The sequence below is a fragment of the Malania oleifera genome, chromosome 6, assembly GCF_029873635.1.
Source record: "Malania oleifera isolate guangnan ecotype guangnan chromosome 6, ASM2987363v1, whole genome shotgun sequence".
NCBI classification, from domain to species: domain Eukaryota; kingdom Viridiplantae; phylum Streptophyta; class Magnoliopsida; order Santalales; family Ximeniaceae; genus Malania; species Malania oleifera.
The window spans coordinates 93529904-93557366 of record NC_080422.1 but is presented as its reverse complement, the minus strand read 5'-3'; the positions used below and the strand labels follow the sequence as shown (position 1 = coordinate 93557366).

The 27463-nt window shown below is 35.9% G+C and overlaps 1 non-coding gene across 1 annotated transcript; it reads right to left on the bottom strand.

Moving 5' to 3' along the window:
• Positions 1 to 3858: 3858 nt before the first annotated feature.
• Positions 3859 to 3939, bottom strand: TRNAL-CAG (transfer RNA leucine (anticodon CAG)). Its single transcript has one exon. It is a non-coding gene; the product is annotated as a tRNA-Leu (tRNA).
• Positions 3940 to 27463: the final 23524 nt, after the last annotated feature.

Here is a 27463-nt window from a genome sequence, read left to right as displayed (position 1 = left end):
ACACTGAGATGATAGTGTAATGATGGATAGACAATTTGGTAACCTGGGCCACAATACTACTCTGAGGTTTCTACCGGGGGGGGCCATCCGAGGTAGTTTCGAATGACCATAGGTAGGCACGATCATACTTACTATCTTTTCTAACTCAACTATGGTCGGCCGGCCAGGAGCCGAGTCCAGCCTTTGGACCGCACAACCAATCATGGGGGGAAGCATGTCGTATGAGTATATGATAGTGTGACAACGCTAATACAACAGTTCAGGTTGTATCTTTTATGTATATATGGGCAAATTTACTATGAAATGGGTTATATTGAGCCGACAATTATTACTTTAAAAAGTATGTATTTTTAGATATATTGATTAATACAATTATAAAATGTCATTTCATAAATGGTTAAATAATGGAAATCTTATATTCACGAGAGCTCATGTTAGCCACACACTGATATTAATATAATCAGTCTTACTGAGAAGTGTCACACCCCATTATACAAATTATTTTTCAGGTCCTCCAGGGAACTGTACCCAACTTACCTCGGGGCCAGGATTAGACTTTTCAGAGTGGTTGTTAGAATTGGTGAGATACCAGATATCTTATTTTGTTATTTTAGGATTGTAATATGTAGACAGATAGTGATGTGTATATATTTAGGAAATAGTTAGAACTCTTGTAAAGTGGTTTGGATGTTTTTAGTATTTTCCGCTGTAAGGTTTTAATTTCAGTATTAGTAGGTGCACCTAGGATTCCCTAGTTAGGGCGGGTTGCATTTATATATGCTACAGGTAGTATCAAATATATATATATATATATATATATATATGTATGTATGTATGTATGTATGTATGTATGTATGTTTTACTAGCATTCCGGGCACACGTGGCGGGTCAGGGCACTACACCAGCATTTATTGAAATGCTAGCGGTGTCACCACTATTTGTCTGGGATCTTTTTTGGTGGTGTTGCACTCTTGCAACGTCGCCGGCTTGGGTCGGAAAAAGGGAAAGAACACATGTTTGCTCAACAAGGGAGGAAAGACTGCTCTCTTCTCCTTGTGGCCTTAGGTAGGGATGCTCATAACGGGTCATCGAGTGTTAGTACATGTGTCTTAACACATATTGGAGTTGCTGGAAGTGGGTGAATAGACCAGCATCTTCAGAAACCTCCATTGTGGTGACTGAGGTGCTGACATTGTAAGGGTTAGGGCCCATTGAAGTGATGAAAATTTCGTAATTTCAACTATCAGTGTTTGTAAACTATAAATTAACATAATATATATTATAATAATAATAATAATATTATATATATATATTTAAAAAAAAACAAAAGTCGGGGTGGGGAAGAGAAGAAATAGAAGAAAATTTTTTAATATATATATATAAATTTAATAATAGAATGTAATATAAAGGAAAGCTTAGTGGAAAGAAAAAAAATAAAAATAAAAATCATATAATAATAATAATAAGGAAGGGGACAAAACCCCTTCCTATCACTTTTTTTTTTTGTTCACCATGACTCTCCGGCAACACATCTTTTTCCACTCCCCTCCAATCAATTTTCTCATCCCCTTTAATTGTGTTGTCTTCTTCTACTTAATTTCCTACGGCCCTCAGCAATTTTGCAGCCGCCTCCTCACTAGAAAATCTAATTTTAAAATTGGTCCCTCCCTAGTGCCTATAAATAGATAAGTTTTCTCTATTGAAATCTCATAACTTGTACGTGAAAAATATTTTTAGAGAAAGAGAAGGAAAAGTGAGTGAAAAAATTAGTGGTAGAAAGAGAATTTTATACTTAAAATTCTCACTACTCCACTTTTTCTAATCTTATTTTAAGAGTTAAAAGTTTATTGTATCCATTTCATATGGTTAAAACAGTGTAAGTAAATTTGGTTATGTTAGATTTTTATTAAATTTTATCTGAATTTATTTTTACGTATATTTGATTATATCAGTTTTATTTTTAATATACTTACGTTTATTAATAACGATTTTCACTTCAGTCCACTAAACAAAATATTCCGCCAAATTGGCTCTTAATTTATCATAAGACTTTGTCAAACCTCCCACCAAATTACCTTTTTCAAACCAATAGCGCAACCTATTATACAGTACTCATTATAAATTATCAAATTTCAATGACGAAATTTTATAAGAAGGGGAGGATATGATGACCCCAAATATATAGATATGAGTAGAGCATAATAATAATAAAATAATAATAACAATAATTAAGTTTTATTTATTTTATCTAAAAAAGTATTTATACGAACCCACTCGGGTTTGGATTGTTACATAAATAACCTCATAAGATTTAATTTTATGGGTAAAAAGAAGCTTGCTCTAGTCAATAGCTAGTCAACTGTTAAGCTCAAGTGTCAGAATGAATTTTACGCTAATAAAATGACATTTTTATCATTTCATTCAATTGTGATAAGATAAATTAGGAAAGTAATATCATTTTAATAAATTAAGTTGGAAAAATTTATCGTAATAAAAATATTTCGAAAATCAAATTGATAAGCGAATCGTACATCCAATTGATTTTTGGGTTGGCCGATTCGATTGATCCCACAATATAATTATATTATTTGTCTAAAAATTTTAAAATTCATGAAATAATAAATAATATTGATAAATCGGGAAGCAAATTTAGATAATTATAACGTTACAAATTATTTGTTATACATAATTCTTTGTGCAAATTAAATGACTTAACCCATAGGGGAAAAAAAAAACAAAATATAGTTTGACATTTTTAAATTACAATAACTTGTTAAACAGTGTTAGAAAAAAAACTATAAATTAAAAATTCAAAAATTATACTTTATAAATTAAAATTTTAAAATTAAATATTAGCCTTTTTTATGTATAAAATATAAATAATAACCGGATAAAAACAAATAAACTCAAATATATACTAGTTGATTGATGTTGTAGTTTTAGCTAATTTTTTCAGTTTGACTGGTTTGTCAATTTTTCTCAATTTTATTGGGATAGTTATGTTATGAAATATAATATTTTCATTGCCTGGAGAGCAGTCTGATTCTTAATTTGATTAACAAGCATTTTTTAGTATTACAATTAAATGTATTATTTATGATTTAGAAGTAATATTTAATTTTTTAAAAATAATAATAGAATTATGTTGTCAATCGAATGTGCAATGGTTGAGTCAAATCAATTAGAATTGTTGGACCGATCAATTCGAGAACCAGAGTTTCCAGCTCAACTCAAGAGTCAAAGTCTTTAATTTGCTTACGGGTTGAATTTTCATGATATTACACTTAATTGGTAGATATTCTTTACTCAATTTATAAAATTAATATCATTTTTTGCTAAATAAAAAAGGTAAAAAAATAATTTTACTAAGGTAAAATTTAATTTTATTAAGATGAAATTTAATAAGTTCACCTAAATTTAGTTTCTTAAAGTGTATTTCATAATAACTAAATTTATATTCAAATAAAAGGTTATACCGAAAATGAATTAGGTAATAGTTAGTGATTTTACACTTGAGCGTAAAATAAAATTTTTTTTTTTATAAAATTGTATGAAATTCTCTAATCACTTTTGAAAACTTTTCTTAAACATGATGTTGCTCAATAAATTTCTTTTAGAAATTTTTGTAAAGACTTTCTTCTCAGATTTGTTCGCTCAAAATGGACTTTCAATTAATTTTATTTTTTAAATCATTGCATTTTTTATTATTTTTTTCAATAATTATATATATATATATATATTTATATATTATGTTTGCACAAGAAATTTTCATTATTTCCAATGTTTTATCTAAAATCTAAAATTATTTTCGTAATTATATATAAAAAATTAATATTTTTGAAGGAGAAAAAGCACGATTGTCAAGAATGGGATTCGAACCCATGCCCTTTCGGACCAGTACCTGAAACTGGCGCCTTAGACCAACTCGGCCATCTTGACTTTGTTTACGTGGGAGCAAATTTAATATATATCAACCAAAGCCACGTTGCACTATTGGTTTTCCCTAATCCAGCCACTTGTTGGCTCATTTTCCAACAGAGAAATGGTCAGAGCTCTGGGCTATAAAATGATGAAGAGATAATTTAAAACTGAGTTGTTTTTTTTTCTTCTTTTGGTATTGGTTTCATTGTGGCAAGGTCAATTTAGTAGAAATGCATACATAATTTTGTTAGATGTAAAAATTTTGTTAGATTTACACAGGTCAATTATGAAATGTTATTCTCTTATTAGTTTCTATAAATAGAATGATCATTTGTAAGAATTTGAAATCTTATAAAAGAAAATATGTTATCCTCATAAATATATAATTATGTAAAAAAATTTATTTTGTATACAATCTAAAACATAGAATTGAAAAGTAATGACTATTCTAAGAAAAATGACTATTCTAAAAAAAAAAAAGTACTGTGGAAATTTTTATGTTTTATTCTATACCCAAAAAAAAAAAAATGAAGAAGAAAAAATCAGTTTGCAGGAAAGGAAAAAGAAAAAAAAAAAAAGACAATTCTTGTAATTCTAATTGTTCATAATTGGCTTACTAGCCACTAGGGATGCACTCATGGGCCGCTATGTGGGCGGCTTTCGGTTTTTTTCAGAAAAACACTATCCCAAAGATCTCCTTGTATTATATGTGTAAGAGGCTTGAAGTATTAGGGATATTTGTGATTTCATCTGTTCAACTTGTTGCTGCATAAGGTCCAAGTCCAAAGCAATAAAATTTGTGAGGCTATTTCAAAATTAAAACAAAAGAATAAAGAAGGAAATCCAGCTGAGGAAATTAAATATAATGAAATTTTAAAAAAATTAGAGCTCTAACATTATAGTATAAATTGGTATTATACTAACTACAATTATAGCATCTTGAATCATTTGAATCAAAGGTAGTATGAGAGAGTTAAGTACAGATTACGAAGTACCATTGGTTTTTAACTTCCAATAGTCGTCCTGCAATAAAAAAATATCAAAAATTTATAAATTATTCAATAAAACTCAAATATTATAAATAGGACACAATGTCAAAATATTAAGAGTAATTAGGTATTAAATTAAAAATATAATTCGTAATACATGAATTAAAGTACCTAATTACCCAATTTAAGCGCGTAATCACTCACCCCAACTAAAGTTTTACTAATCCCTAACAAAAAAAAAAACTGAGAAAGCTACCAAATCATATCTACCTCCTCTTTCGTGGGAAACACAGTTGCATTTACCGAACGCAACAAGGCTTTAAACTCCTAGGTCGATCATAGTGGACAAGTTGTAGTCTCGTGAGAGTTTCCAGGGCGACACCCACAAACACCAATTCCAATGAATATTAAATGAATGTACATTCAACACAAATATATCATTTCACATACATGAATATCACCAGATTACACACAAACTCATACACAATTTACGCAATTCCAAAACAAGTCATTCATGCAAGTTTCATCATTATATAGTCATTAAGAACAGTATACTCACATAAAGTTGACTGACAAGTCAATTTAGAGTTAATGTAGTCATATAAATTCAAGTATAAACAGGCAACATCTCAAGGTATGTGTTATGTGTATGACTCGTTACACCCAGGGTATCCATGGGCACCTATAGAATGGTCTTTTTAACTCGACCTAACTAGTATACCCTCAAAAACACTTGAAAATGATGAGTTCACTCGTCATATGTGAGGAGGAGTGTCGCAATCAAACATCCCACATATTGCAAGGAACAAATGCTAAATGTATGGAGTGGACTAGTCTGAAATGGATCTAACTTATTTGTAAGGTGTTGGGTCCTTCACCTTGGCATCTTCTCCCCTACTTGTCATATCCAACTAAAGCCGCCCTAGATCAACTTATTCACAAACCAGCGTGAATACATCTGAAGCGTTAAGCAGTTGAAGAGTCTTCATATGTGGAGAACATGTGTCGTGTCCTTGACTTTTTGTGGTATTTATGTGAAGCAGGTATTAACCTTTCATTTTATGTGTATTTCTATTTTTCTTATTCTTTCTTCTGCTCATTTTTCAATTTCCCTCTTTTCATTGTTAATTAGGTTATCATTACACTTCTTTCGTTGTCTTCATACCACCAATGGGAATTAAAATCGAAATAGTAGTCCATGAACTAAGTCTATTTCTAGGGGTGGCTCAGCCTTCACATCTTGAGTAGGCTATAAGACCTAAGTTTCTATCTCCCCACTAGATGTCACCTCTAGGCTAGCAAGTCAAAAGTCAAGACTAGTGTACAAAGAATATCCAGAAAAGAAAAAAAAAAAGGGAAAGTTGAGTTTCATGAACTCTGAGTTGATGTCAAAACTCAAAAGAATGATAAATAGCTCAACAGTACCTCACAAAGTGTCATAGTCGTCATAGGTGTTCTCTTAGTGAGCACAAGGAATCCTAAGTGCTACAAGTCACGTGAACGTGTATTTTCAGTCTCATGAGATACCATGTAAATACAAGAGTTTATATGACCAGATTAACACGAATGAACTACTAGTAAACCTACATAGAGTTACAATTCCTAGATTAGCCATATAAAGAGAAACTACACATAAATAACTCGAGTGTGTAACTTTTAGGTTATATGCAAGTATGTAAAGGGTATAAGTCGGTGTTAAACATTGCCTAATCATCCATATTCAATTTTTTTTGTAGTGTCTCAACCCCCCCCCCCCCCCAAAACTAAAGTGGAACATTGTCCTTAATGTGAAGGCATATGGGAAGTAGAGCGTACTTGGGTGGAGAAGTAAGGGAAAAGAAAAACTGAAATTAAGGAAAAATGTACCTGAAAATTAACTAAAAATAAAATAAAGTAAAACAAAATGAAAAGAAAGGAAAGAAAAACATCACAATTTGTCTAGCGGAGGCTTTAGAGGAATTTTATCTTGTGGATACAAGTCTATAAATTGAACAGGCGAGTCCCCAAATTTGATTCGCCACAATGAATCTGTCTTATTACTTACACAAAAGTTAGCCTCAAATAAATCAATATGTTCTAAGATGCCAAACAAAACATGTGCAGACTACTTTCCTTGTTTTAACAAGAAAGGATCTTTATTTAGTATATTTTCAAGGATTTCACTTCTTTAAGAACCGGTCTTTGGGGAAAAGGTGTCAGAATAGTTACCTTTGGTTCGTTAGAAGCATTAACATTAAAAGTTTTACCTGGTTCCTTAAAAGTTAAATTCTCACTAGTTTGCTCACCCTTTTTATCGGGTGTACCCATCACCTTACCACTGCAGGGATTTGCTTCAGCATTGCACTCCTTGACATTTAATCCAGTAGGAAATGATGGTTCCACGACCGTCAATCTCGGAGGGTAAGGTTGTGACGACCTACTGAAATTAGGATAGCTTCCTAAGAGGGAGGGTGAATTGGATTTTTAAATTTATATTCTTTTTAATACTTTGTTTTATATCAACAATCACAACAAGTAAACACAAAATCAATTCAACCACAACCAATCAACAAGATAATCAAAATCTTGATCTTTGTATTAATAGCCCTGTAATTAATTGTAAAGCACTCTGAATTTATGTAAGCCCTGTGTTATTTCAAACTCACACTTCTTCTTTGTGTTTAGTTTTTAAACAAACTTTCAAATTAGTAAGTTTAGAATGATCAACCAACGTAGTCCCTTTCGGTTTCCGTAATCAATGCTGATCAAGCCAAAACAAATTATCCTCCGGTCTATTTAACAACCATACACTCAAAATTTAATGATTTAAAGCATACATGCAAGTTGTAAGTATTGCTGAAAAATAAAGAGTAAGGAAGAGAGAGAAACACAAAGCTTTTACGAGGTTTGTTTTATACCCAGCCTACGTCCTCGCCTTTGGCAAACCACTAAAATATTCACAAGTTCAGTTCCGTTGATAGGTGGAACAATACCGATTACAATCACTCCTTCCTTTAGGCTAGAGTCTGCCTCTTCAAACGACATTCCCTCGTTTGGTCTAACGATTCTACAACCTTGAATTGTCTGTAAACAAGAACCAAGATAGAGAAAAAAGTTTGTGTACAAGATACACTCTCACAACAGAGTAAGTTAGTACAACATTTAGCATAAGAATACTTCAAAGTAAATCAAATATAAAAGGATTGAAGCTCAATACTGATTTTAGATCACCAAATATCTTCCAAGCATTGAAAGATTCAGACTTTGAAAGCTTTACTTCGGAATTTGAATCAGCAGCAATTCAGTATTTGAAATTAGATGAACACAAGAGAGTTTGAGAGCATACACGCAGGGGACTGCCACTCGAACGTTGGTTTAAAAACTTCCAATGGGAAGATTTTTTAAATAGATTTTTTGGGCACTACTTCAAGGAAACTTTGCGGGTAAGGAATTACTTTTAAACATCTATAAATAGCCCCAAACTTCAAAGATTTTTACACTCGCTTGCCATAGAAGAATTTTAAAACACAGAACATTGACAGTTGTCTGCCAGAACTCAGGTAGTCACCTGGCATGACCACCTAGGCACTTGGCTTTGCTCAGGTAGTCATCTGACACCCTACTACCTCTTTGAAAATATTCATTTAATTTGGGCAGTCGCCTGGCAAGTTGAGGCGGTCGCCTGACATTTCTGTTTCTTTTCTTTGATTTGAAAAGCATACTTTAGGGTTTTTCTAAAACTTTATTTCTAAGTTTCTTTTGATTTTGTGAGAGCTTCAATTCAGTTTATATTTGAAGTTCACTTGAAGTACTTACATACAAAGCATCCTTAAAAACATATTCTTTTGATCTTCGAGTAAGTCCTTGTTCTTCTATCATCTTTGAGCTTCTAATCATCCTTCTTTCTTGATCTTTTTGAATAGCATTTTCTCCATAAACTTTATCATCCTTTTAAACTTTGAACTCTCTCTAAGCTTTGTCACTATCTTTAAACTTTGCCTCCTTCCTGAAAGTCTTTCACTTGAAGTAAACCATATTAAACATATCATGATTTGTTATCACCAAAATAAGAATTGTAAGCCTTGTTAGGCCAACAATCTCCCCCTTTTTTATGATGACAAATTGAGAGCAAAAATAATGATAAGAAATAATTCTTATGGCTCCCCCTTTCAACAAGCATGATATACCAAAAAAAAATTTATACAAACCATGTTAATAGCAAAATGAATTCATACCTTCATACCCATATATATTCATATTCTTACAAGCAATGAATTCATACAAGATATTTCATACATATTCATAGTCTTACAAACCATAGCATATTTCATTTTTGCACTTTCTTCTCTCAAACTTCTCCCCCTTTGGACATCAATCAAAAAGGAAAAGAGAGCAATACAAAAACAACATAGTGAAGTGCTGGAGAACATAGTACTTGTAGATCTTACAAATACACAAGAAATACTAGCTGAAGAAGTACTTAAAAATACTAATACATAGACAAAAGTGTTAAATAGCACATAAATGAAATACATCAATCAGAAGCTTCCATAGACCCACTTTCATCTTCTTCTTCTTCTTGTTCACCAGATTCATCATCACTAGCAGAGCTGATATTCATCTGAGATTTGCCTTTGGAAAAGCTAGACAGATGTTGCTCAATCTTGTCAACATGCTGAACAAGGCTTGAACAATGAGTTTCCATAGTAGAAACCTTCTCCCTAAGTGTACCAAGTCCAGATTGCATTTCAACATTGAAAGTCATATAGTGATTAAAAAATGGAATGAACCAAGAAGGAGTTTCTGGGTCAAGTTGTACTGAAGGGGTTGGCATGGAAGGCTAAGGTGGTGGTGCAAATGAGGTGTGACGATGTCCCTTGTGAAACCACCCTTGAGAAGAGTGCTTGTATCCCATTCGCTTAAGAATAGTATCCGAAAAGATATCATAATGGGTTTTACTAGTGAAGTTAAACGATGGTGTAAGAATATTGAAATGAGCAAATACCATATTTAACATCCTATCATATGGTAGAATGACACAAAGGGCATCAACTTTCAAAATGATCCATTTGAGAAGTAAACTTGGAAGATCTAGCTTTTTACCTTTAAGAATACACCACATAACGAAACAATCTAAGAAGGAAATATGATCATGGGAGCCGGAACGTGGTAGGATATTATATGTGATAAGTTTGTTCAGGGTTAAAGCTTGAAGATTGAGCTGTTTGAAAAGAGGTGGATGCCTAAAGGAGATAGGTGTATCAGTTATTACTAGGGGTAAAAACTCCTCTGGAGTAAATCCTTAGGACATTATCCATTGTTTCTCAACAATGTGAACCTCAAAATCTCCTGACTTGACTTGAAGAATTTTTCCCAAAGATATGGGAGTAAAATGAATATTTTGCCCTCGAAGATTTGTTTTGATCCCATTTTCAAACCTTTCCATGTTAGCATAGAAAATCCGAACCACGTTTGGATAGTACCCTTTTGCCTAATACAAAATAAACCGTTCCCACCCAATTTCCTTAAAAAGATCCATGATTTCAGGAAAATTAGAATTGAAGAATGTAAGATCAAGGATTTTACTTAGAATGGGTTCAACTGAAAAGATTTGGTTCCTATAGAGTTTCTTAGCATGAGGAGTTACTTATCACTTCTCTACTTCATCATTGTTGATCCTTGTGGAGGAGGAGGAACCTTTGTTACCAACCGATTTGATCCGTTGCATGATTATTTTGGGCTGATAAACCCTAGGTTTTATTCGCGATTTGATGTGGATGGTAGGTTTGATGCACGGTTTCAGGCTGATTTGGAAGAAGAATTTGTGTGGAAAAGAGTAGAAAAGAGGATTTTAGAAGAGAGAGGAGAAATAGCAGGCGCCTGATGGAAGTTAAAAAGACATAAAACAGGGTTTTAAACCCTACCCGCCGTGAGGCAGTCGCCTGCTAGGATAAGGCAGGCGCTTGTCAAGCAAAAAACTTGAAAATCAGTAGCTTGGAAGTTGCCTAGCACCTAGGTGGCAGTCGCCTGCCAAGCAGAGAACTTGTTTAGTTTGCTTCTCGTATATGCATCATCCCTAATTCTCTTCTAATGAATATGAATCGCTCTTTAGAGAGTGGTTTTGTGAATATGTCTACTAATTGGTCATTTGTATTTACAAATTCTAACATTATGTCTTCGTTTTGCACATGATCTCTCAAGAAGTGATGTCTTATATCAATATGTTCTGTTCTTGAGTGAGATACTAGATTTTTTGAAATATTTGTGGGACTTGTGTTATCACATTTTATTGGAATAGTTTGATATTGAATTTTGAAATCTTTTAGTTGTTGTTTTGCATACAATGTTTGGGCACAACAACTCCCTGCTGCTATGTATTCTGCTTCGGCTGTGGATAATGCCACAAAGTTTTATTTCTTTGAAGACCAGGAGACTAAAGAGTGTCCTAGAAAATGACACGTTCCACTTGTGCTTTTTCTATCTATCTTGCATCCAGCAAAGTCTGCATCGAAATAGCTTATCATTTCAAATTCAGTTCCCTTTGGATACCATAAACCTAGTTCAAGTGTGCCTAGTAGATATCTAAGAATTATTTTAACTGCTGTTTGGTGTGATTCCTTAGGAGCTAATTAGAACCTAGCACACATACATACACTAAACATAATATCTGGTCTACTTGCTATTAAATAAAGTAAGCTTCCTATCATGCCTCGATAATGCTTGGTATCTACTTGTTTCCCTTTTTCATCCTTGTCAAGACTAGTTGAGGTACTCATGGGAGTTCCTATAGGTTTACTTCCTTCCATATCAAACTTCTTTAACATGTCTTTAATAAATTTAGTTTGATTTATGAAATTTTCATTTTTTGCTTGTTTGATTTGTAACCCTAGGAAGTAATTTAACTATCCCATCATGCTCATCTCAAACTCTTTTTGCATAGACTTAGCAAATTCATTACACAAATCCTCATGAGTTGCTCCAAAAATAATATCATAAACATAAATTTGTACTATAAGCATGTCTTTGTTTTTGGTTTTTATAAATAAAGTGCTATCTATTTTTTCTCTTGAAAAATTGTTTTGAATTAGGAACTTGCTTAGCCTTTCATACCAAGCTCTAGGAGCTTGTTTCAATCCATATAAAGCTTTTGTTAACTTAAATACATGATCAGGATTTTTTGAATTTTCAAAACCTGGAGGTTGTTTTACTTATACTTCTTCATTTATATATCCATTTAAGAAAACACTTTTTACGTCCATTTGGTATAATTTGAAGTCCTTATAGGTTGCATAAGCTAAGATCATCCTAATTGCTTCCATTCTTGCTATAGGAGCAAAGGTTTCATCGTAATCAATACCTTCTTCTTGATTATAACCTTGTGCTACTGGCCTAACTTTATTTCTTATAACTATTCCATTTTCATCCTTTTTATTTCTAAACACCCATTTAGTTCCCATGATTGATTTGTCTTTGGGTTTAGGTATAAGTTCCCACACTTGACTTCTTTCAAATTGATTTAGTTCCTCTTACATAATTATAATTCAAGAGTTATCTTTTAAGGCTTCTTCAATATTCTTGGATTCATCTTGAGATAAAAAGACATAATGGTTTCAAATATTTTTCAATGAGGCTCGAGTGGTTATTCCTTTTGAAGTTTCTCCAAGAATTTATTCTTTTGGATGACTTTTAGCATATCTCCATTCTTTAGGTAGTTCTAGATTTTCTATATCATTTTCATTTGAAGTTTCAATAATATTTTCCTCTTTTATATCAAGATCTTCTTCTTTCTTTGGCATATCTTCTTTTTCATCAATCTTAATTTTATTTTCATAATTGTTTGATTCATCAAATGTTATGTGTATTAATTCAATGATGGTAAGAGTTCTTCTATTATAAACCCTATAGGCTTTGCTATTTGTAGAGTAGCCTAAAAAGATACCTTCATCAGATTTTGCATCAAACTTTCCTAAATCATCTTTAGTGTTAAGGATAAAACATTTGCATCCAAATACATGAACGTATGAGATATTAGGTTTTCTACCTTTCCGTAGCTCATATGGTGTTTTGTCTATACTTGATCTTATAGACGCCTTATTTACAATATAACATGCTGTATTTACAGCTTCAGTCCAAAAGTATTTAGGTAGGTTATTTTCGTTTATCAGTGTTCTTGCCATTTCTTGTAGGGTTCTATTTTTTCTTTCTACAACTCCATTTTGTGGTATAGTTCTAGGTGTTGAGAAATTATGATTTATTCCATATTCATTATAGAATTTATCAACATCTTTATTTCTAAACTCCCTACCTTGATCACTTCTAAAACATGTTACATTATAACCCTTTTCATTTTGTAATTTCTTACATAAGGTGATCAGCATGTCACAAGCTTCATCTTTATTTACTAGGAATAATACCCAAGTGAATCTTGAATAATCATCCACTATTACAAAAGCATATTATTTTCCTCCTAGGCTTAAGGTTCTAGTTGGACCGAATAAGTCTAGGTGTAATAGTTCTAGGGGTCTTTTAGTAGATATATACTTTTTTTTAAAAAAAACTTGTTTTAACTTCCTTTCCCTTTTGGCATGCATCACACATATTGTATTTTATGAATTTAGTATTTGGTAATCCTTTTACAAGATTTTTCTTTGATAATTTGGATAATAGGTCCATGCTAGCATGTCCTAATTTCCTATGCCATAGCCAACTTATTTCATTCATGGCCGCCAAACAAGTTATGTTTTGATTCATCAGATTCTCAAGGTTTATACAATAAACATTATTTATCCTATGAGCTATAAACAAGATTTTATTTCCTTTGGGATTTTGGATAACACATTTTTCTTTCTTAAAAATTATTTCAAACCCTTTGTCACTCAATTGGCTAGTGCTTAAAAGATTGTGTTTTAGTCCTTCTACTAATAACACATTATCAATAGTAATAAAAGGTTCTTTACCTATTCTCCCGATGCCAATGATCTTACCTTTGGAATTATCGCGGAAGGTGACATATCCTCCATCCTTTTGTTTTAGAGAGGTAAACTTGGTCTTATAGCCGGTCATGTGTCTTGAACACCCGCTGTCCAAGTACCACTTGTCCGTTGATGATGTTGTCCTAAAACATACCTACAAGGGAGGATTCATTGTGTTAGTCTTCGAAACCCAAATCCTTTTAACTTTCTTTGTTTTGTTGTTAGTTCCATTATTAACTTTCCATTCTCCTTGTACTTTAACATACTTCCTTTTTAGTGGGCAATCAAACATTACGTGACCTTTATTCTTGCACATATAGCAAGTAGTGTGTTCATATTTGTTGTTTGAGGAAGTGCTAGCATAGTGCTTTGCTTCCTTGACAAAGTATCCCATGTATAATTTCTTATTCTTTTTATTTGTTTTACCATTATATCCTATTCCTTCTTTATTCCCATGTAGCCTTTGCTATCCAATCATCTTTTCAAAATTATCTTTACCTTTTGTAAAGTTATATATAATTTTTTCTTTATCCTCCACTAATTTCTTAAGTTCATTCACTTCTAAATCCTTTTTATTCAAGTTTTCTTTATGAGTTTTGCCTAACTTTTGAGTTACCTTACTTACTTCCTCCTCTAACTTCTTAATACAAGAGTCTTTTTCTTTTTCAATGGATTTGAATTATTCAGGTTGCTTCAATAGTTCTTTATTTTGATCCTTCATAGTTATATTTCTTTTGGAAATTTTTATGAATCTTTTATGTAGGGAGAACAATTCAGCTTGTAATTCCTTGTATAAGGGCATACTATCACATGACTCATCACAAGATTCATTGTAAGATTTTGTTGAAGAGTAGTAGGAATTTAACTCTTCATCATTCGCCATGAAGAATATGTTTGCCATCTCTTGTCCACTTGATTCGTTTTCTGTTTCCCTGGAGCTTGAGTCATCCTAAGTAGCCTTCATAGCTTCCTTCTTTTTCTTCTTGTCTTTCTTGAGCAATGGTGTCACACCCCAAACCCGCAGGTGGGTCCCAGGTGTGAATATAGTAACCTAACATGTCTTTGTATCAATTCAAACATACATGATACAATACAATTAGGGGGTTCGACCTCGTGGGGTACACGAATGTCCTATACACTTACACATATACATCCATACTCATCAGTTATGTAACGGAAAATGCTTCATCTATCTATATAACATATCATACCAGAGTCTATACAAAGCTAGGATACACATACCCATACAATACTAAGGTTCACATTCCCATAAATACCGTACATACTTCGGGTGTCTACAAAACCGTTACGACCACCCAGTTACAAAACTCGTACCTAATCACGCACTAACAGCAGCTAATGACACCCCCGCTTCTATTCTGTAGGATGCTAATTACGACTACCTGATGGACCTGAAAAAATTGTACGTACATTCGGGGTGAGACACCTCTCAGTAAGGAAGAAAGCAGGTTATATCAGTGTGTGGCATACCTGTGTTATTTTATGCAAAACATAACACTATACAATATGATACAGTTCGAAAACATTTCCATACAATTCCATACAATTCTAGTATTTTCACAAATGCATTCCATTACATACAATACCCAAAACATATGGTCAGTGTCGTCACACTAATACGCAACTATGCTGTGAAACCCGAAGCTTCAAGCGATTACATTGCCAATACGATGTAGCTCACAACAATACGCAACTACTCCATGAATCCAAAGTTTCACAGTGATTATATTATCAACACGCAACTACACCACGAAACCCGAACTTCACAGTGATTACATTTCCAATACTGTGTAGCTCAAACCCTTTGGTGACCAACTGAGATACATAGTGATATTTCACACCCTCGGATATAGAGCTAGACACTCTCGCCCACAGTTCACATCGGTACATGGCGCAGCGTACGGTAATTAGCCGCCACATAGCTGTTTTGACGTACAGTAATTAGCCGCCCCTAGCCGATTTCACAAAACCTGGAATCATTTTGGAGTTCACACTCCTATACATATCAGCGTACGATAATTAGCCACCACATAGCTGTTTTATAAAATACCTGGAACATTTACATACAACCATACATACCACACTTATTTGGTTTACGACAAATCATATCGTTTTCCATTTCAAGTATACAATTTATGCAAATATGGATAACAGTCATCTCAATAATACAGTTAAAAAAAAACGAACGATTTTCCAAAAAAAGTAGAGATGATACCCGAAATCCTCAAATTTTCTTCGAAAACTATAACCCAAAAATTTCGTATTTTACCCGATAGATTTCCCCAAATAAGTTACCAAAACATACATACGATCTTAGCCTACAAGTTTACCGATCCTGATTTTGAAAATAAACTGATATAAACTGAATCCCTTTACCTTAAATTGAATTCTAACTACGAACTCTATGGTCCCCAAAACTACGAACTGAGACTTCAAAACCTACAAACCACAGTACAATGCATGCTTACAATTTGTAGTAGTACACATATTCTGAATGAGAAACGAAAACCGAGCCTTACCTCGATTTTAGCCTGAAACCCAAAATCGCTCAAAATGAGATTTTGATCCACTAGAAACTTAGAGAATCCTTCCCTGATCCTCGTAGTAACATTGGATTTATATATCTGGCGACGAACGACAAAGAAAATTAGAGAGAGAGAGAGTTCTTCAAGTTTTGGAGAGAGAGAGAGAGAGAGAGAGAGAGAGAGAGAGAGAGAGAGGATATTTTGAGATTACTTAGCTTAGAAGCAATAGAAACTGATATTTATAGCCCTTGACTCGGCCGCCCTCATCAACGAATTGGGATCCTCGTTGACGAGTCTGCCATTGCCTTCGTCAACGAAGCGGTGGCCTCGTCGACGAGCCTAAGATCCCCGATTTCCTGAAATCTCTCGACTTCTCCTCATCAACGAGCGTCTGAATTTCATCGACGAGAACAGAAGGGACTTCGTCGACGAACTCTGGCCTCGTCGACGAATTCTACTCAATTTACCAATTTGCCCTTCTTTTACATAATTGATCCATATATCACGGTTCGGGTTCTTACAACCTCTCCACCTTACAAAAATTTTGTCCTCGAAATTTGCAATCTCTTATTACAAACACATTCATACTACTACATACATACACACTCTGAGGTGAAATGCTGGCCATTTATATGCAGCCCCTCTACGATACATACATACTCTAAAGAAAATGGCAGCCATTTATACGCAACCTCGTTACGATACATACATACATACTCTAGAGAAAACAGTGGCCATTTATACGTAGTCCTGTTACGATACATACATACATACTCTAGAGAAAACAACGACCATTTATACGTAGCCCCATTATGATACATACATACATACTCTAGAGAAAATAGCGGCCATTTATACACAGCCCCGTTATGATACATACATACATACTCTAGAGAAAACGGCGGCCATCTATACGCAGCCCCATTATGATACATATATACATACTCTAAAGAAAACGGTGACCATTTATATGCAGCCCTGTCATGATACATACATACATACTCTAGAGAAAACGTCGGCCATCTATATGTAGCCCTGTTACGATACATACATACATACTCTAGAGAAAATAGCGGGCATTTATACGCAGCCCCATTACGATACATACATGCCTACATACATTCCCTCACTTATGGCGGAGGAATACCGTGGTTACATACATACACGGTCTCGGGAGCTCACAATACTACAAGACTCTCCCAGAGACTAACCACACAATACTAATACGACAACAGAGTATTACATACATACATACATACTCATACCACCCTGCTATCCAACTACTACTCAGAACAACTACGGATACTTCCGGCATATTTCCATTTCCAGTTCCCAAGAAGCTTCCTCAACCTCATGGTTTCGCCACAAAGCTTCCAAACTTTACGGTCTAGAACCTAAACAGGTATTTCCTCATACGCTAAAGTATCCTTAATTTTCAACCCATCATAACTGATAACATGCAATGGATCCAACATATACCTTCTTAACATGGATACGTGAAATACATCATGGATCCTTGAGAGTGCTGGGGGTAATGCAACTCTGTAAGCTACCAGACCCACTCGCTCAATAACCTCGAATGGTTCGATGTACCTCGGGCTCAACTTGCCCTTCCTCCCGAATCTCATCACTCTTTTCATTGGAGCGATTCTAAGGAATACCTTACCCCCTACCTCGAACTCCAACTCACGGCGACGAACATCCACGTAACTCTTTTGCCGATTTTGAGCCAATCTAATCCTCTCCCGAATCAAACCTACCTTCTCAGACACCTGCTGTATGAGTTTAGGTCCTAAAACCTGATGTTCACCAACTTCATCCCAATACAAAGGAGATCGACACCTCCAACCATACAAAGCCTCGAACGGTGCCATCCTTATGCTAGCCTGGAAGCTATTGTTATAGGCAAACTCCACTAGTGGCAGAAACTAAATCCAACTACGACTGAAGTCTAATACACAAGCCCGTAACATATCCTCCAAGATTTGTATCGTCCGCTTCTACTGTCCATCAGTATGTGGGTGGAACGCTGTATTGAAAGTGAGTTTCATCCCTAGTGCTTCTTGCAAGCCCTTCCAAAATCGAAAAGTAAACCTCAGATCCCGATCCGAAACAATGTAAACCAGTACTCCATGCATTCTTACTATCTCATGCACATACAGGTCCGCTAGCCTACTCAAAGGGTGGCTAACCTTCGTCGGTACAAAGTGAGCAGATTTTGTCAACCTGTCCACGATTACCCAAATAGCATTCTACCCGTGAAGTGCTGGCGGTAATCCAGTAACAAAGTCCATGGAAATGTGCTCCCATTTCCACACCGGAATAGGCAAAGGTTGCAACGGCCTTGCCGACCTCTGATGTTCAGATTTCACCTACTGACACATCAAACACTGCTCCACGAACCGGGCAATATCCCTCTTCATACCAATCCACCAGAAGGACCCGCGCAAATCCCGATACATCGTCGTACTACTTGGATGTACTGTATACAAAGAATGATGCGCTTCCTCCAGAATCGTCCTTCTGATCTCATCGTCGTTTGGAACACACAGCCTAATCCCAAACCTCAACACACCTCCGTCAGAGATATTAAAATCCGCAGCCAAACCCTACTGCACTTTTCCCACAATCTCAGCTAACTCTGCATCACCAGCCTGCGTTGCTTTAATACGCTCAAACAAGGTCGGTTGGATCACTAAACTAGTAATAAAAGCCTGATGATCACTAGACACCAACTCCACACCAAGGCTTTCTAGATCTCGTCTGACATGATGCTGAGCTACAACTGCAGATACTGCTGCATGTTCTGACTTCCGACTTAACACATCAGCTACCACATTAACCTTCCTCGGGTGATAACTAATCGTGCAATCGTAGTCCTTGATCAACTCTAGCCACCGCTTCTATCTCATATTCAGCTCATTCTGTGTGAAAAAGTACCTGAGGCTTTTGTGGTCAGTAAAGATCTCGCATTGCACACCATACAAGTAATGTCGCTAGATCTTCAGTGCATATACAACAGCAGCAAATTCCAGATTATGTGTAGGGTAATTCTTCTCATACTCCTTAAGTTGCCGAAAAGCATAAGCTACCACCTTACCTTGTTGCATAAGCACACAACCCAAACCCTTTAGAGACATATCACTATAAATCACAAAACCGTCATTCCTCGAAGGAATGGTCAATACTGGAGCAGTAACCAGTCGTTGCTTCAACACAAGAAAACATTGCTCACAATGACCAGTCCAGTCAAACTTCACCCCCTTCTTAGTCAATCGTGTCAGAGGTCTAGACAATTTAAAGAAACCCTTTACGAACCGACGATAGTAGCCCGCCAGTCTTAGAAAACTCTGAACCCTTCTGTACACTCTTTGGTCTTGCCCAGTCGACTACATCTTCAACCTTGCTAGGATCAACTGAGATATCGCCCTTAGACACCGCATGGCCTAAGAACGCGACCTGATTCAAACAGAACTCACACTTTTTCAACTTAGCATACAACTTCCTCTCTCGCAAAATCTATAGCACCAACCTCAGATGATTCTCATGCTCTTCCAGACTCCTTGAGTACACCAGAATGTCATCGATGAACACCACTACGAACTAATCCAGGTACTTATGAAACACCCTGTTCATCAAATCCATGAACACTACTGGTGCATTGGTAAACCCAAACAGCATAATCAAAAACTCATAGTGGTCGTATCTGGTTCGGAAAGCAGTCTTCGCTACATCCTTATATCTAACCCTCACCTGATGATACCCTGATCGGAAGTTGATCTTTGAAAAGACCTGCGTTCCCTGTAACTGGCCAAAGAGATCATCTATACGAGGCAAAGGGTAAGGGTTCTTCACCGTCACTTTGTTGATCTTATGGTAATCAATGCACATGCGCATTGACCCGTCCTTCTTCTTCACAAACAAAACTGGAGCTCCCAAGAGTGAAACACTCGGTCGAATGAAACCCTGGTCCAGTAATTCTTGCAACTGCTCCTTAAATTCTCGAAATTCTGCTGGAGTCATCCGGTACAGAGCTTTAAAGATTGGTGCCTTACCAGGTAGCAACTCTATCGTAAACTCCACCTCACGATCCAGAGGTAAACTGGGTAAATCATCAGGAAACACATCTGGGAACTCGTTCACTACCCGAATATCCTCGAGTATCAACTCATTCCGCGGCAATTCCTTCACACAAGCTAGGTACCTCTGACATCCATCCAAGAGTAACCTTCTTGCCTGTAACACAGATAAAACCTGTGGCATCGAATGCACACACGATCCTATGAACTCGTACTCCTTCTCTCCAGGAGGTATAAATACTACTACCCTCCTACGACAATCAATCACTGCAAAACTGGAGGATAGCCAATCCATCCCCAGTATGATGTCAAAACCATACATGTCGTATACTACAAGGTTCGCTGGTAGTAGTCTCCCTTGGATTTCCACTGGGCAGTTCCTTAACATCTTACTACAGATCGTTACACTCCCAGTTGGCGTAGTCACAAACAATACCTCATTCATCACACATGTTTCAGCCCCACACAATTTCACAAAACTAGCAGATATGAATGAATGGGTTGCCCCCGAATCAAATAAAACAATAGCTTTATTTGAAAGCAATAGCATCTTACCTGTCACCATATTCCCAGTGTGTTCCACATGTGTTAGAGTCAGTGAATATACCCTTTCTAGAGCCGTGGTTGCCTGGTAGTTCCCCCGAGGCATTTGATTACTCCCACGGTTCTGGATCTGTGCAGGCGTATTTCTCCTCAGTGCCTGGAAACTCCATGACATGTGGCCCGACTTGCCACAGTTGTAGCAGTTTCCATAGAACGGTTGACATTCGCCATCATGCCTTTTATGACACTTAATGCACGGTGCGGGGAACGGATCCCCCTGATAACTCTGCCGCTCGGTGTTCTGCCGATAATTGGAACTATAGCTCTTCTTCTTCTTCCACTGTCCCTGCTGAGGACCACTCTGAGGACCAGAAGATACTGGCCTCTTCCCCTAATCCTGCACTACCTCATCTCCCCAAAGGTCAGTCTCAACTATAGTGGCTTTATCCACCAGGACAAAGAACTCGCGGATCTGCAGCATCCCCACAAGACGGCAGATGTTTTTCCTCAGATCCCTCTCAAACCTCCGAGCCTTCTAGTGCTCATTCAGAAACAAGTATGGCACAAATTGAGACAACTCGATAAACTTGGTAGCATACCTCTGCATCATCAGAGTTCCTCGCGTCAGGCCCAAGAACTCATCGGCCTTCGTATCCCGAGTGGAGACCAGAAAGTATCCCTTGAAAGATACCTCTTTAAAGTGGCCACGTCATACCAGATGGACCAGCTCTCTGCCTCTCAAGTAAACTCACCGCCATCCTCCAACGCCCTGCCTCCCCAGTCAGCTGGAAGGTAGCGTACAAGACCTTCTGCTTCTCAGTGCAGTGGAGGACTTCCAAAATCCTCTTGGTCTTCTCGACCCAATCCTCCGCCACTATCGGATCAGGTCTTCCCATAAATTTCGGAGGGTGCATGTGTGTGAACCTCTCGATGGTACACCCCTCATTAGTAGGAGAGCTCTCGCTTCTCCTAACACTCCTCCCAATCTCTTGAATCACCTGTCTCGCCAAACCACGAGACATAGAAGGAGACTCATCGCTTGCTGTCTCCTCGAAGCCACTCTCCAAGTTATTATCCTTAGGCTCCATTCTGAAAATAGAACAGGAATCGGTTAAAATTCCTATATCGTACACAGTTCACACAATCATAGACCTAATCATGTCAACTATTACTCTCACAGGTCTAAGCCTGTACCGTCACACCGACATGAATCCATCGATGGTTTGCCCTGCCTGTACTGGAATCATTATACCAGAAAAAAAATATGGAATACAGTCGAAAAATCCCGGCCTAGCAATAGAACAACCCTCAACCCACACTACCCATTTCCTACATCTTATACTCTGGTATGTACATGAAATTAGGAATAGCTTCCCAAGAGGGGGGGTGAATTGGAATCTTTTTGATTTTGATAATTTTTAATCTTTTTCTTAAGATACTAAAGAAAGCACAACTGATAACTGATAACCACACTTTAGAATACTTGTAATTTAAATGAACAAGACAATCAATAAAGCTAAAACAATTCAATCACTTAATCAAAAATATTTTTGCTTTTGTTGATTTCCCTGTGAATGTTTATCACCTTCTTTCAATAAGCTTTTAGTATGCACTTCTTTTGATTAAGATTTCCGCAAATTAACCAACGTACTCCCTTTTGGGTTTCTGCAAACGGTTAATCGAAACGTACTTTCTAAATGCCAAGAGTCTTTGTTTCTTTCTCTTTGAAAACTGTGACCTGCACTTTTTAAATCATATAACACAGCAAGTATAGTATGTAAAGTAGAGAGAAAGACACAAGATTTTTTACGAGGTTCGGCTTCAACACAACATACGTCCTCACTCTTGGCAAAACATCGAAGGGTTCCACCATAGCAGTTCCGTTACCGGGTGGAACAACACCTGTTTACAACCACTCCTTTGGCTAAGGCTAGAGCCCGCCTTCTCGAAACAATATGCCCTTGTTTGGTCAACGTTCCAACAGCCTGTAATCGTCCAAAATTTACAAGAGAAATATCAAAATCTGGTGTACAAGAAAGGCTCACACAAAAAGCAAATTAGTACAAATTAAAGCTATGTACTTCAAAAAAGAAATATCAAGAATGAAATAAACTTTTGAAGCTTTTCAAAGATTTCACCAAAATCCTTTTCTCCAGATGAGAAATCAGTAATTCTTCAAGATTTGATGAGCAAAAATATCAGAACAACAATACTTTTTGCTTTGCAAGAGTTTGAAAGAGAGATTTTGAAAGCTAGAGAGCTTTGAGAGATTATCAATGCTTGGTGTATTTTTGAACTACAAGAATCATGTATTTATAGGCTTCAAAAACATATTTCCTTGTTGCAAGAGTTTCCAAAAAGAATTTCCCAAATAATTAGTAAATTTAGGTTTCAAACGGCTATAATTTAAAACATAAGATTTTTAAAATTTGTCCGTTGAATAGTGTTCAGACGTCTGAGGATTCGAGGTCAGACGTCTGAATTTCCTGAAACCCCTTTAAAACAGAACTAAATACAGGGTCAGATGTCTGAAGTCTTGGTTCAGATGTCTGAAGTCTGGGTTTAGATGTCTGAAATTGCAAGTTCAGACGTCTGAACTGTTACTGCAACTTTCTGTCTTGTTCTACTAATTCTTCAGATGTCTGCACTTAATCTTCAGACGTCTGAAGTAATTCTTCAGATGTCTGAACTTAAAGTTCAGTCATCTGAAGTCTCTACTTCAGTCATCTGAATTGAAAAGTTCAGTCATCTGAGCTATTAAAATCCTATTTTTAAAGTGTCTTTCTTTAAAATTGTTTTGCTCTCTTACGATCTTTATAAAAACTTAATTCAATATAATTAAATAGGTCCTTAAATCTTTATAATCTCTTGAAAAAGCTTCAAAATATATTTTAAATGATATTTTAACTTTTGAAATACTTACAAATATGTTTCCTAAGCTTTCAAAAGTCATGCTTGAGTTCTCTTTCATGCTTTGCTCTTAAAGTTCTTTGAAAAATTTGCTTGAGCTTCAAATATATTGGATTCACTTTGAATCATTTGAGTAGTTTGTCCCATACTTGATTTATACTTGATCTTCTCTTGAACCATTCTTGAACTATACTTGAACTTTGCTTAAACCACACTTGATCCATATTTCCTGAAACTCAAAACTCAATCTTTTCAAGTTAAATAGTCCTTTGTTTGTTATCACCAAAACTTGAATGAAAGACCTTGTTAGGCCAACAGTACACAACAATACTCCTAACCTAGTCTTCAAGACCTAACAACCTGGTTAGCTCTGATACCAAGCTGTCACACCTCGAACCTGCAGGTGGGTCCCAGGTGTGAATATAGTAACCTAACCTGTCTCTGTATCAATTCAAACATACATGATACAATACAATCAAAGGGTCCGACCCCGTGGGGTACACGGATGCCCTATACACATACACATATACATCCATACTCATCAGTTACGTAGCGGAAAATGCTTCATCTATCTATATAACATACCATACTAGAGTCTGTACAAAGCTAGGATACACATACCCATACAATACTAAGGTTCACATTCCCATAAATACCATACATACTCCGGGTGTCGACAAAACTATTACGACCACCTGGTTACAAAACTCGTACCCAATCAGGCACTAATAGCAGCTAATGAAACCCCCGCTTCCGTTCGCTAGGATGCTAATTACAGCTACCTGATGGACCTGAATACATTGTACGTATATTTGGGGTGAGACACCTCTTAGTAAGGAAGAAAGCAGGTTATATCAGTGTGTGACATACCAGTGTTATTTTACCATAAACATAACACTATACAATATGATACAATTCGAAAACATTTCCATACAATTCCATACAGTTCTAGTATTTTCACAAATGCATTCTAGTACATACGATACCCAAAACATATGGTCAGTGTCGTCACACTAATACACAACTACGCTATGAAACCCGAAGCTTCAAACAATTACATTGCCAATATGATGTAGCTCACAATAGTATGCAACTACTTTATGAATCCAAAGTTTCACAGTGATTACATTGTCAACACGCAACTACTCCATGAAACCTGAACTTCACAGTGATTACATTGCCAATACCGTGTAGCTCACACCCTTCAGTAACTAGCCGGGATACGTAGTGATATTTCACACCCTCGAATATAGAGTCGGACACTCTCGCCCACGGTTTTCACACCGGTACATGGCGCAGCTTACGGTAATTAGCCACCACATAGCTGTTTTGGCGTACGGTAATTAGCCGCCCTTAGCCGATTTCACAAAACCTGGAATCATTTTGGAGTTCACAATCCTATACATATCAGCGTACAGTAATTAGCTGCCACATAGCTATTTTACAAAATACTTGGAACAATTACATACAACCATACATACCACACTTATTTGGTTTACGACAAATCATATTGTTTTCCATTTCAAGTATACATTTTATGCAAATATGGATAACAGTCATCTCAATAATACAGTTCAAACAAAACATATATACGATTGTAGGCTACAAGCTTACCAATCCTGATTTTAAAAATAAACTGATATAAACTAAATCCCCTTACCTTAAATCGAATTCCAACTACGAACTCTAAGGTCCCCAAAACTACGAACCGAGACTTCAAAACCTATAAATCACAATACAATACATGCTTACAATTCGTACTACTACTCATATTTTGAATCATAAACGAAAATCGAGTCTTACCTCGATTTTAGCCCGAAACCTGGAATCGCTCAAAATGTGATTTCGATCCACTAGAAGTATAGAGAATCCTTCCCTAATTCTCGTAGTAACATTGGATTTACGAATCCAGTGATGAATGGCGAAGAAAACTAGAGAGAGAGAGTTCTTCATGTTCCAAAGAGAGAGAGAGAGAGAGAAAATATTTTGAGATTACTTAGCCTAGAAGCAATGGAAGCTAATATTTATAGCCCTTGACTAGGCCGCCCTCGTCGACGAATTAGCGTCCTCGTCAATGAGTTTGCCATTGCCTTCATCGACGAAGCGGTATTATTACTCTAGTATTATTATTGCTGCATTCTAAAGTCTACAGAATCTAATATCTTAGGCTCTGATACCAAACTGTAACGTCCTTCTTAGATATTCATATAATTAAAACAAAATAAATAAAATAGTCAACCCGAACCCGTGGGTAGCGGGGACACCTGTCATACACAATCGAACCTAGGCATTAGTAAATGTAAATGACAACCATCAACCAATAATTTATAATACCAGAGTTTGTTATATTCCTAAAAATACTGAATTTATATATAAAATCTCCAAAATATTAAAATAAACCTAGGATCTTACAACAAAAATCTCCTGATCCTAGATCAGAACTTACCCTTCTAGCAGGGAAGCTCAACTCACTCAGTGGCGGCCCTGACGTGCCGGTCTCTCTGGGTTTCTTGAAATAATTTAAACTTGGGGTGATACACCTCTCAGTAAGGGTAGATAAATTAAAATTAGTTGTGTGACAGCATGAATATTTATACTGTAATACATATACTGTACATTTCACATAGCATAAAGCATAAATCGTAATATGGTTAGTTAAACATATAATTTCATACTTCCAAGTAATCATACTAATCATGTATTATCTGATATAATTTATAATACTGAAAACTACTCAGGATGTATAACTAGCTAATGTCATGTATTACCCCCCATGACGGGTTGTGCAGCCTGAAGGTGGGACCCGACAATGGCTGGCTGACCACTGCCGAGTAAAAAATGTTTGTAAGTACGATGGGCCCGCCACACCCTTGTCTGGACTGTCAGGTGGACGTTTACACTCTACACTGAAAGTCACATCGACTATCCATTTCCTATCCCCTCGTGGGGTGGTTAGCACCAATCTGATCATAGATGTCTGATCTATAAGCTACGGTACCATGCTCCTAAAACTGAACTAAACTAACATCCGGGTTCTGATAACATATAATACATAAACATATACTATTTATCTTAAATCAAATAATAGAATTTTCTGAATCTTACATTAACATAATAATTACGGCCTCGCGCCGAAAACATGAATAAATACGGCCTCGCGTTGAATAACATGAGTAAATACGGCCTCGTGCCAAACATCAATTATGACCTTGCGCCGAACATCATTTATTCTGAAATCATAATTTACTGTGTTTATTATGTTATTCCCGAAAATATTTGTAAACATGCTTATTTTGTAAATTTGACTTAACATGGTATAATAATAATAATAATAATAATAATAATAATAATAATAATAATAATAATAATAATAATATTCATGCCACACGAATTGAATGAAACCGTATATTCCCATTTCCTATACAATTGCGGTATTTTCCCAAACTTACATTTTCTCAATTATACTTATATATAATCACATGCTTTCTAAAAATTATTCTACTATTAAATAATAGTAATTTCAA